This window comes from Miscanthus floridulus, chromosome 14 (genome assembly GCF_019320115.1).
Source record: "Miscanthus floridulus cultivar M001 chromosome 14, ASM1932011v1, whole genome shotgun sequence".
In the NCBI taxonomy this organism is placed as follows: Eukaryota; Viridiplantae; Streptophyta; class Magnoliopsida; order Poales; family Poaceae; genus Miscanthus; species Miscanthus floridulus.
Genome location: NC_089593.1, coordinates 16609677 through 16621750, shown reverse-complemented (window position 1 = coordinate 16621750; position 12074 = coordinate 16609677).

The window sequence follows — 12074 nt, the reverse complement described above, 5'->3', positions numbered from 1 at the left end:
AAGCTATTTTCTTGATTTCCGAGTAATAGATTTTTGAGCCAGATAGAGCTAAAACAAAGTAGACTGAGACTTGTCTTTTTATGTGTTCATTTTCCGGTTCTTCAACTAAGACTGCACTCACTACACTTTCTATTGCTGAGTCATATAGGAGCAATTCAGCCCCTGAGGTTAGTGTGGTTAGAGTATTTGGCTTTAACATGTAACGTTTTATTTCTTTGAATGCATGTTCTTGCGAAGGTCCCCATGCCAAGTCTCTTTTTGTTCCCTTGAGTGCTTGAAATATCGGCAGACTTCGCTCTGCTAATTTTGAAATGAACTTGTTTAAGGCAGTAAGTCTTCCTATCAATTTTTTGACGTCCTTTATATTTTCAGGAATTTTCATGTTTAAGATTGCCTAGACTTTGTCTGGGTTTGGATCGATTCCTTTTGCTGATACAATGCAGCCTAGAATTTTGCCCTTTTGGACTTCGAAGGTCCACTTTTTAAGATTTAACTTTAAATTTGCTTTCCTGAGATTTGTAAATGTTTTTTGAAGGTCTTCGATGTGATCTTCTCTTTTCTTGCTTTTGACTACTATGTCATCAATGTAGTTGAGTAGGTTTTTGCCAATTTATTCGTGAAGCACTATTGAAGTCATTCTAATAAATGTTGTGCCAGCATTGCGAAGCCCCTCTGCCATTCTTACAAAACAGTAAGTCCCGAATGGGGTGATGAAACTTGTGAATTCTTCATCTTCTTTTCTCATCCAAATATGATGATAGCCAGAAAAATAATCCAAGAAACTTAGCATTTCACTTGCAGCTGCTTGATCGACTAATGTGTCAATTCTTGGCAGTGAGAAATTGTCTTTTGGGCACACTTTATTGAGGTCTGTGAAATCGATGTACATTCACTATTTTCCATTCTTTTTCCTGACCACGACAATGTTTGCGAGTCATGTTATGAATTGAACTTCTCTTATAACTTTTACATCAAGCAATCTTTGAACTTCAGCTTTGGTAGCCTGAACTCTATCTTCGACTAGTTTTCTAAAATTTTGCTTTTTTGGTCTCACTTTTGGATCGATGTCTAGTTTGTGTTCGATTATGTCTCTACTAACTCCTCCTAAGTCATTTGATGACCAAGCGAATATATCCTTGTTAATTCGAAGAAATTCCATAAGTTTATCCCCTTCTTCTTGAGAAAGTCCAGTACCAATGATGACTTGTTTGTCTGAGACTAATGGATCAAAATGTACTCTTTTTGTTTCTTCACAAGCTTCAGCTTTGAGTTGAGGCTTCACATTTTCTATTTCTTCTTTTTCTTTTTCAACGATCGCATGAACATTCTTTTGTCCTGGAGTATATTCTTTTTCAATGTTTCTTGCCTCAGTTTGGTCTCCGTGTACTGTGATTACTCCATTTATTGCTGGCATTTTCATGCATAAGTATGAGTAGCTTATGATTGCTTCGAATGCATTTAAAGTTCCTCTTCCGAAGAGTGCATTGTATGGATAGTACATGTCAACCACATCAAATGCTATTTGCTCTGTTCTTGCATTGCTTACTATTCCAAAAGAGTCTGGCAAAATTATTCTTCCAATTGAGTGGAATTTTTCCCCTCCGAAGCCATAGAGTGGATGCTTAGCTCTTCCTAACATTTTGCAATCAATTTTCATGGCATCAATTGTTGATGTGAATATAATGTCAGCGGAGCTGCCTCCATCAACCAATATTTTTTAGACTACCCAACCATCAATGTTTGCTTCGATTACCATAACATCCATATGTGGGTAATCTTTTAGCTGAAGGTCTTCTTGTGAAAATATGATTGGTAGATTAGACCTTCTTGTTTTTTATATGGGCTTTCCATTGAAATTGAATTTACTCTTCAGAAGTAGTTTCTTCTTTTGACTGTTATTTTCATGATCCATGCTATTTTCTCCCGTGATTGTTAATATTCTTCCTCTGCTTAGGATGATTGCATTATTGTTCACCGCTAAAACTGATGGGGAGTTATTCTCTTGCTTGGCTTGACTGTTTTGTGGGTTGTTGTTTGCAACTAAAGCTTCAGGTTGTGCTGATTGAATATTTGATTGCTGAGATTGATTTTGCCTCCATTGATTTTGCATGGGATGATACATTGCTAGGGGTTCATAGTTGTATGCGGGAGGTGGCCCTGGAAGTAGTGCTTGGGGATGTCCATAGTGCTTTAGGTAATAAGTTTGATAAGAACTTTGCTGTTCTTCCCTCACATGATTGATAACTTTTGACTGGCTTGGTGCCTTGTTTTCTTCATGGGCTTCTTTGATGCTTTTCTTTACTTTAGGACATATTTTAGATGTATATCCAGCCCCTTTGCCATGAATAATGAAGTACATATCTTTAGGTTTTAAAGGTGCTCTTCCTCTTCCTCTTGTGCCAAAGCCACCTCTTTCAAATGTTCTTTCATTGAATTGACTTTGTTGGTTATATTGATTTTGGTGAGCATAATCACTTTCAGCTGTTGATTTGTTGTCATTCTCGATTTGATTGACTTGATTGTGTGGTGTAAATGGTCTTCACTCATAGTTGTTTGGTCTTTGAGGATGGAAGTTGTTGTTGCTTTGCTTGATTTGAGCCCTGAAGTTGTTTTTTCTTCAATTCTTTTTTCTATAATCATCATCTAATTCATAATATTTTTGGATGACTTTGTAAAGCTCTGCAACTGTACTTGGTTTTTTAGGCAAGATGAGAAGCACATTGGCCTACTCGAAGTCCTTTGATTGCGGCTATTATCACCATTTCGTCTAGGATGTTTAGAATTTGTGCCTTAATTTGGATAAATCTTTTGAAGTACTGGCTCAGGGGCTCTTTGATTTGTTGCTTGCAATTGAACAGATCTATGTCTGTGAGGCCAGCTGGTTGGAATCCTTGGAAGTCAACAAGCAAATTTGCTTTAAGTTGATTCCATGAATGTATGTATTTTGCTTTTAGAGAAGAGTACCATTGTTGTGCTGGTCCTTCAAGTGCCATGACAAGAGATTTTGCTAATGTAGCTTCATCGCCGTCTCTAGAAATTACTGTGGCTTCAAAACTCATTAGAAATTGCCTTGGGTCAGATTGGCCATCGAAAGTTGGTATCATGTTGAATTTGTACCCCAAGGGCCATTTTGCTAGCTACAAGTTTATTGACAAGGGAGAGCTTGTGTCAATTGATATGAATGACTTTTGAGAATTCTTCTCTTGAGAAGCTTTTGTTACTGAATTTGGTTCATCTAAATGTATAACTTCGTGGCTTGCGTTTTGGAGTTGTTCATTTAGTTCTCGAAGATTGGCTTTGGCTTCTTCTATTCTTTGTTTTAGAGACTTTTCTCTTGCTCTTGCGTGACATTCTTCAAGTTCTTTTTGCTTTCTCAACACTTATTCTTCTAATTCTTTGAGTCTTTGTTTTTTGGCTTCGCTTGCCTTTGAAGAGTTTGGGTCTTGGGGTGTATCTTTTTTGAGGCTTTGGTCTTCGACTGTTGGTGGGTCATCTTCGGTTACTGTCGATATTTCACCACCGATAGCCTGCCATGGGGGTACCCGAGGCAGTATGTTCGGGCTTCAGCATATGCAGAACTTGATGGTTAACGCAAGAGACAGTCGATTTATCCTAGTTCGGACCCTCGATCTTTGATCGAGTAATAGCCCTACGTCCAGTCGGCGTTAGCCTTTGCGTTGGATTGATTGTAAAGTGTTGTGTTCTATAATTGTTCTCTCCTCTCTAGGAACCCTACCCTCCTTTATATAGTCAGGAGGTCAGAATCCTAGTCAGTTTATAATGAGTGTTCCTAGTAGGATTATAGAATAATACTACTACTAAGATTACATGGGAAGAATCCTAGTTGGACTAGATCTTCTCTCTTCCTTGCGGGGTATCTCGTGGGTCCCACACCGACAAGCCCCCGAGCACTTCATGGTTGAGCCCTTGAAACCTCGTCTTGTTCCTTCAGGTCTTGTCGAGCAGGAACAAGCATCGTCCGAGTGCTTTCTTGAGCGAAACCGTGTAGCGCTTTGTGAGATCTTCGCGTGGTCTGTACCTTTTTGAAGAAAAAAGTACTCCCATTTGGGTGTAGCCCCTGAGCCTCTTGCTGTTTGGCACAAGGAGCTGGAGGGTCTTCTCTTGAAATCGCTCTAATTCTTCATCGAAAGGCTCCTGAGCATATACCCGGGTTCTTTGTAAAAAGAGCTTGGATATAGCTATGTCCGGGTTCTTTTTGTCGTGTGGCCTTGAAGTGGTCTGCCTTGAAGAAGTCTTCTGAGTGATGTGCACTTTTTTGAAGGAAAAAGTGCACTCACTGAGTGCAGCCCCCGAGCCTCTTGCTATTTGGAACAAAAAGTTGGAGGGTCTTGAATCTTATGTTGTTCAGAAGAGCTGAAAAATCTCTCTTGTTGCAGCCCCCGAGCGTATATCCGGGTTCTTTTATTCAAAAAGAACTCGGGTGCAGGGTCTTGGCATATTTTCTGGTGGTCTGCTGTTGTCAGATGTGGTTGTTTGGTAGTGGTTGAGTGTAAATGTTGTATGCTCACGAGTTGTATAGTGTTGGTACATCCTTTCGAATATGCTCGTCCTTGAGTACTGTTCCTTCACGCCTGAGTCCTCTTTCATTGAATTCTGTCTTTTCACTCTGTCCTTTGTTAGGTTTGTTCCGTTGGTGCTCCCGGTCTATGTGCACCGCTTCTTTGGTCTATAAATACCCTTCCGTTGTGTTGTTTTGATTCATTGAGCACTTTGTTGTGTGGTCTGAAATCTCCATAGTCATGAATATGATAGTTACTGAAGTAGAGCAGCCCCCGGGCGTATTTTGTAGTTCTTGTGTATGTTGCCGTAGCTGGAGGGAGTCTTGTGATAGGGATTAGAGGTAGGCTAATCCCGCAGCAGCGTTGTACTTGGAAGTACGTGGCGGTAGTTGGAGGGAGTCTTGTGATGTGGGATGCGATCCTTCATCTGGTAGTTCTAGGTTGATCCTCGCCGCCTGCCCTGAGACTGTCCGGTGCAGATCCACACCATATCTAGCATCACATCGGACTTGGGTAGACAGATGCTCGCCGGCCTTCTCTGCTCCATGTTGTCCCACCGTGCTGCTGATCTCTGCCTTGGACGCGCTGCGTCCGTCCTTTGAAGAAAACAGTGTAGCCGAGGGCGGTTTGTTCTACCGAGTAGCAATTTGGAACACGTAGTCATTCTAGTTACTAGCTGTGTCCGGGTTCCTCTTTGCTACTTTGTTTGTCGTAGTACCAAGTTTGTTGGGTCTTGTAAGGTGTGTAATCTTCTATTTTTTGAAACCATTTATAATGGAAAGTATCTTGTCTTTTGAGTTGTCATTCTTCATTCTCCTGATGTCCTAGTTGTTGATGAGATTTCCGAGTTCTTTCTGTAAGGACCGGGTTGTTGCGCTCCTTGTGAGGTAACCCTTCTTTGCTATATTGTTGATGAGTTCTTTTTGTGGTAATATGATAACTCCGTCGTGGTGCTGGATGGATAAGTCTGAAATCTGCCCGTTGAACTGTACCGTTGTGTGGATTTGAGTCGTCCATCATTTTAGTTGCGTCGGTAAATGGACCGTTGCGTCCTCATGCCGTGTTAAAACGGGCCTGGTGGGCCGCATTTTTACTGGTGTAAAATCTATTTAAAGGCCTTTCTCCTCCTTTTCTTTGGTACCTCGCCTTTGCCTTGAAACCCTAGCCTTTGAAACTCCACCATCGCCATTGCCGCCGTCATCTGAGCACTGCCGTCTGAGCCTTCTCTATTCTTAGTGCCCCATTGCCTTTGCTAGTATATGGGTAGGAAGAAGTCGGCGAGTAAGTCCTAGGTGACCTTTGTCGACGAGGAAGCACCACTCTCCATTATTGAAAATCAAGAATTCATGGCAATGAGGGCTGCTCAGAAGATCTGGCCGGCTCCAACAACGACTGAAGATCAGCTTCGCGAGCTCGTTAGCGATGGTCTGAGTCAGAGCAAGGATATTGCTGATTGGAGAGCCCCAGGCGAGCATCGGGTCCCTGCCCTAAGTCCCGGTGAGATTATTCTTTTTGTCTCCTTTATCCGTGCCGGTCTCTGCCTTCCTGCTTCTGTCTTTCTTCACCGATTTCTTAACTATTTTGGGATTAGCCTGAACCACCTTGCTCCCAATGCTGTCCTTCATCTTTCTGTTTTCGTTCATCTTTGTGAAACCTTCCTTGGAATTCCTCCTTCTCTTTCTCTCTTTCGTTACTTCTTTCACCTGAAGCCACAACCCCGCCGCGATGACACCAATGTTCTTGGTGGCTGCGGGATTTAGTTTCGCCAGGGTCTTAAGAGCAAATTCTTTGCCTATGACCTGGTTGATTCTGTGAGGGATTGGCGTGCTGATTGGTTTTATGCCGCCAACTTGATTCCCCCTCTTTCTATTCATTCTGGATCTGGTCCCTTGGTTAATGACCGATGGGAAAAGAACCCTGTGACGGCGGCTGAGCTCCAGACGATCAAGCCGTTTCTTGAGAGGATTTGCACTCTGAAATAGCAAGGCTTGACCGGCTTCAGGATTATTTCTAGTTTTCTCCGCCACCGAGTTCAACCTTTGAAGGAGTGAGAACATTACGGTTTCGAGTACTCTGGGGCAGAGGACCCTTCTCGTATGGTCCCTGCCCTTGAGTTGACTGACGAGGAGGTGCTCGAACGTCTTCAAAAGATGCTGAAAGGAGTAAGCGTCGTCCTGCTTGCTTTCTTGAGCAAAACCATGTAGCGCTTCTTGGGATCTTCTAAGTGTAGCCCTCGAGCCTCTTGCTATTTGGAACAAGGAGCTGGAGGGTCTTGTCTTGAAATTACTCTGATTTATGCTCAGGCTTAGTTTCAGTCATTTTGTTTTTTTGTTCGGGTGTTAGCTTATTAGCTACCCTCATCGACGGGCTCAAGCATCTTTTTGGCTCTTTTGCTCTTAGCCGGTATGCTCAGGCGTATTTTCAGCCATTTTGCTTTTTGGTTCGGGTGTTAGCTTGTTAGCTACCCTCATCGGTGGGCTCAAGCATCTTTTCAGCTCTTTTGCTCTCGGCCGGTATGCTCAGGCATCTTTTCAGCCATTTTGCTTTTTGGTTCAGGTGTTAGCTTGTTAGCTACCCTCATCGGCGGGCTCAAGCATCTTTTCAGCTCTTTTACTCTCGGCCGGTATGCTCAGGCGTCTTTTCAGCCATTTTGCTTTTTGGTTCAGGTGTTAGCTTGTTAGCTACCCTCATCGGCGGGCTCAAGCATCTTTTCAGCTCTTTTGCTCTCGGTCGGTATGCTCAGGCGTCTTTTCAGCCATTTTGCTTTTTTGTTCGGGTGTTAGCTTATTAGCTACCCTCATCGGCGGGCTCAAGCATCTTTTCAGCTCTTTTGCTCCCGGCCGGTATGCTCAGGCGTCTCTTCAGCCATTTTGCTTTTTTGTTCAGGTGTTAGCTTATTAGCTACCCTCATCGGCGGGCTCAAGCATCTTTTCAGCTCTTTTGCTCTCGGCCGGTATGCTTAGGCATCTTTTCAGCCATTTTGCTTTTTGGTTTGGGTGTTAGCTTATTAGCTACCCTCATCGGCGGGCTCAAGCATATTTTCAGCTCTTTTGCTCTCGGCCGGTATGCTCAGGCGTCTTTTCAGCCATTTTGCTTTTTGGTTGGGCTCTTTGGAAACAACTCGGGGAAAGCCATAGTAAGACATATGTTGTCTAGAAAGAACCATCTTTATTGATCATGAACATTGATAAGTCATAATAGTACATATGTTGTCGATGAGCACCATCTTTATTGATCATGAACATTAATCTGTTGTGGCTTGTATATATATTTTCCCTTGAGTTGTTTTCATGCGTAGAATCTTCTTAGCTGACTAATGTGCCATGTATTGTTGACTTCTTTTCTATCTTCGGTTATCAACTTGTATGTGCCTGGTCCGGTGACTTTTGTGATGATAAAAGGACCTTCCCATGGACTGAGTAGTTTATGGCGTCCGCCGGTTTTTTGTATTCTTCTTAGTACTAGGTCTCCAACTTGTAGTGATCGATGCTGGGTATTCTTGTTGTAGTGGCGTCTTAGTCCTTGGAGGTATCTTGCTAATTGAAGGGTAGCGTTTACTTTGACTTCTTCTGTACTGTCGAGTTCTAATCTTTGGGTTTGTTCTGCTTCTACTTCGTCATATTGTTCTATCCTTGGTGATGTCCAGATCAAGTCGGCAGGTAGTACGGCTTCTGATCCGTAAACTAGGAAGAAAGGTGAGTATCCGGTTGCTCTGCTTATTTGAGTTCGTAGCCCCCATACGACCTTGGGTAATTTTTCAATCCATTTTGATCCATAGTCCACTAGTTCTTCATACAATCTTGGTTTCAATCCGGCTAGTATGAGTCCATTAGCCCTTTCTACCTGTCCGTTGGCCTCTGGATGTGCGATTGATGCATAATCTATTCTGAAGCCGCAGTCCTGTGCCCAACTTTGGAATTCTACGGCTGTGAAGGGAGAACCCAAATATGTGATGATTCGATTGGGCATGCCAAAACAGTGCATAATGTCTTGGATGAACTCGACTGCTTTGGCTGTGCTGTATTTTGCGAGTGGTTTGTATTCAATCCACTTGGTGAACTTGTCAATTGCTACGAAGATGTACTCGAAACCGCCTTTTGCTCTCTTGAGAGGTCCTACTTGATCTAGCCCCCAGCAGGAGAAAGGCCAAGCGGGTGGATGCAGATGAGATTGTGAACTGGCACATGAGCTTGTCTTGTGAACATTTGACAACCTTTGCATCTTCTGACAAGTTCTTCTGCGTCTTTCAAAGCGGTTGGCCAGTAGAATCTGGTGCGGAATGCTTTGCCAACTAGTGTTCTTGAAGCAGCGTGATTTCCGCAGCAACCTGAGTGTATTTCGTCTTGGATCTCTTTGCCCTCTTCAAATGAGACACATTTTAGGAGTACTCCTGATGATGCGGCTCTTCTATAGAGTTTGTCTCCCACTAGGACGTAGTTCCTGCTTCTGCGAACAACTCGGGTAGCTTCCTCTTTTTCTGCTGACAACTTATTCTCTTTGATATAATAAATAAAAACCTGAGTCCATGAAGTGGTGATTACCAAAATCTGGGTGCCTTTAGCTGAGATTTCAGGGGTTATCTCACCGGGTTGTTTGATAGAGAGAGCTGATAACTCCTCTATGAAAACACCGGGTGGACCTTCGCCCTGTCTGATCCGAGCTTGGCAAGGACGTCTGCCGCAATATTAGAATCGCGCAGGACGTATAGAATTTCTAATCCTTGAAAATGTTTTTTGAGCTTTCGTATTTCAGCACAGTAAGCGCCCATGTTTTCTTTGGTGCAATCCCAATGTTTGTTGACTTGATTGATGACTACTGCTAAATCGTCATATACGAGTAAACGCTTGATTCCGAGGGTAATTGCCACTCATAGCCCGTGGATGAGGGCTTCGTATTCTGCTTCATTGTTTGTAGCTTGCCATAATATCTGAAGGACGTACTTGAGTTGTTTTCTATCTAGAGAAATGAGGAGAACGCCTGCACCAGCTCTGCCTAGCTTAAGTGATCCATCAAAGTACATCTTCCAATGATCAAGGATGGTATTTGACATAGGTAGTTGAATTTCTGTCCACTCGGCAACAAAATCAGCCAGAGCTTGAGATTTAATTGCCTTTCGTGGGGTGAAATCGATATTGAGAGCACCAAGTTCAACTGCCCACTTAGATATACGCCCTGTTGCATCTCTGTTGTGTAGGATGTCTCCGAGTGGGAAATTTGTCACCATGGTAATCTTGTGGCTTTCAAAATAGTGGCGAAGCTTGCGTGAAGTGATCAGTAGGGCGTAGAGTAGTTTTTATACATGCGGGTACCGAAGTTTTGATTCTGATAGTACTTCGCTGATGTAGTATACGGGGCGTTGTACTTTATATACACGCCATTCTTCTTCTCTTTCTACGACAATTGCTGTGCTAATCACAGTAGAAGTTGCCGCAATGTACATCATCATGTCTTCGTATTTCTTTGGAGGTGTGAGAACGGGCGAGGAAGTTAGGTATGCCTTGAGCTTCTTGAAAGCTTCGTTGGCTTCTTCTATCCACTCGAATTTATCTGTCTTCTTTAGCAGTTTAAAGAAAGGTAACCCTTTTTCGCCGAGTCTTGATATGAAATGATTCAGGGCCGCCATGCAGCCTGTTAGCTTCTGCACATCTTTGACACTTCGAGGAGGGCCCATCTCTGTTATGGCTCAAATTTGCTTGGCGCTTGCTTCGATTCCACGATGACTGACCAAGAATCCGAGTAGTTGTCCTGAAGGAACTTCGAATACACACTTGTTTAGGTTCAATTTCTACCTCCATCTTTTCAGGTTTTCAAAGGTTTGCTTTAAGTCTTCAATTAGTGTATCCGGGTTCTTTGTCTTTACTACTACGTCATCCACGTATGCTTCTACGTTTTTGCCGATCTGATCACCGAGGCATGTCTGGATAGCTCTTTGGTAAGTGGCACCAGTGTTCTTGAGTCCAAATGATATGGTTTTGTAGCAGTAGGCATCGAATGGAGTGATGAAAGATGTCTTGCTCTGGTCTTGTTCCTTTAATACGATCTGGTGATATCCTGAATAGCAATCAAGGAAGGACAATAAGGTAGATCCTGCTGTTGAATCAACTATCTGATCGATGCGTGGTAGCCCGAACAGACCTTTCGGGCAGTGTTTGTTGAGATCTGTGTAGTCGACACACATGCGCCACTCGTCCGTATTCTTTTTCTGTACCAGAACTGGGTTTGCTAGCCAATCTGGATGGCGGATTTCTCTGATGAATCCGGCTGCCATTAGTTTTGTAATTTCTTTTTTAATTGCTGCCTTCTTGTCGGGTGAGAATCGTCATAGTCGTTGCTTCACAGGCTTGGAGCCTTCATTGATATCAATTCTGTGCTTAGCCAACTCTCTTGGGACCCCTGGCATGTCGGCCGGCTTCCAAGCAAAGATATCTTTGTTGTCCCGAAGAAAGTTGGTGAGCGTGAGTTCCTATTTTGCCGATAGGTGAGCGCTGATGGTTGCCGTTTTTGAGGGATCACCGGTGCCCAAGTTGATTTGCTTGACGTCGGCTTCTTTTGGTGGTGCTAGGATGCTGGGTTTTTTAGCCGGTATCACTAGCTCTTCTGGGCTTATTTCTGCTGCAACAGTAGCTATTTCTTTTCTTCCATCGGTGGCCTATGCTTTTGCTGCAATTTGGATTGCCTGAACATCATAGTCAAAAGCACGTTTCAAATCACTCCAAAGAGAAAGGACACCGTTAGGCCCTGGCATCTTAAGCAATAGGTACGGATAGTGCGGTACTGCCATGAATTTTGCTAGTGCTGGGCGCCCGAGGATTGCGTGATATGATGAATCGAAGTCCGCAACTTCAAACTTGATGAACTCTGTACGGTAGTTCGAGGGAGTGCCAAAAGTAACCAGTAGAGTGATTTGTCCAAGAGGCATTGCTGCCTTGCCAGGTACTATGCCATAAAAAGGTGTGCTTGTTAGTGTAATATTCCCGATGAGTTGTAGTCCTATCTTCCTTAGAGTTTCTAAGAAAATGATGTTGAGTCCGGCTCCCCCATCGATTAGTACTTTTGTGACAGTTATACTGGCAATAGTTGGATCTAGAACCAGTGGGTAATGGCCTGCATTTCCTATGCTAGTCCATTGGTCTTCTCTTAAAAATTGGATTGGATACTGTGACCAGTTGAGATATCTTGGAGTAGCCGGTTCTGCTGCCATGATGGTTCGCAGCGCTAGCTTTTCTTGATGTTTGCTTCTGGAATCTGGAACCCCGGCAAAAATTACTGCTACTGTCCCCCTGGATTTTTGAAATCCCTTGTCTTCGTGGTTGTCTTCTTCTTTTTTCGGATTGCCTTCTTTGGTATTCTCCTTACTATCTTTTCTTGTGTATCGATCTTTGAAGGTGTAGCAATCTCCGATGGTGTGATTTCCTTTAGGGTGCAAGATGCAACGCATGTTTTCAATGTCGTCATACCTCTTAGGCTTGGAAAACTTCCTTGATTTGTCAGTCACTGCTACGGTGTTGTCTGGTCCACGTTTTCTTTCCTGTTGTCTGTTGTTTTGATGATTTT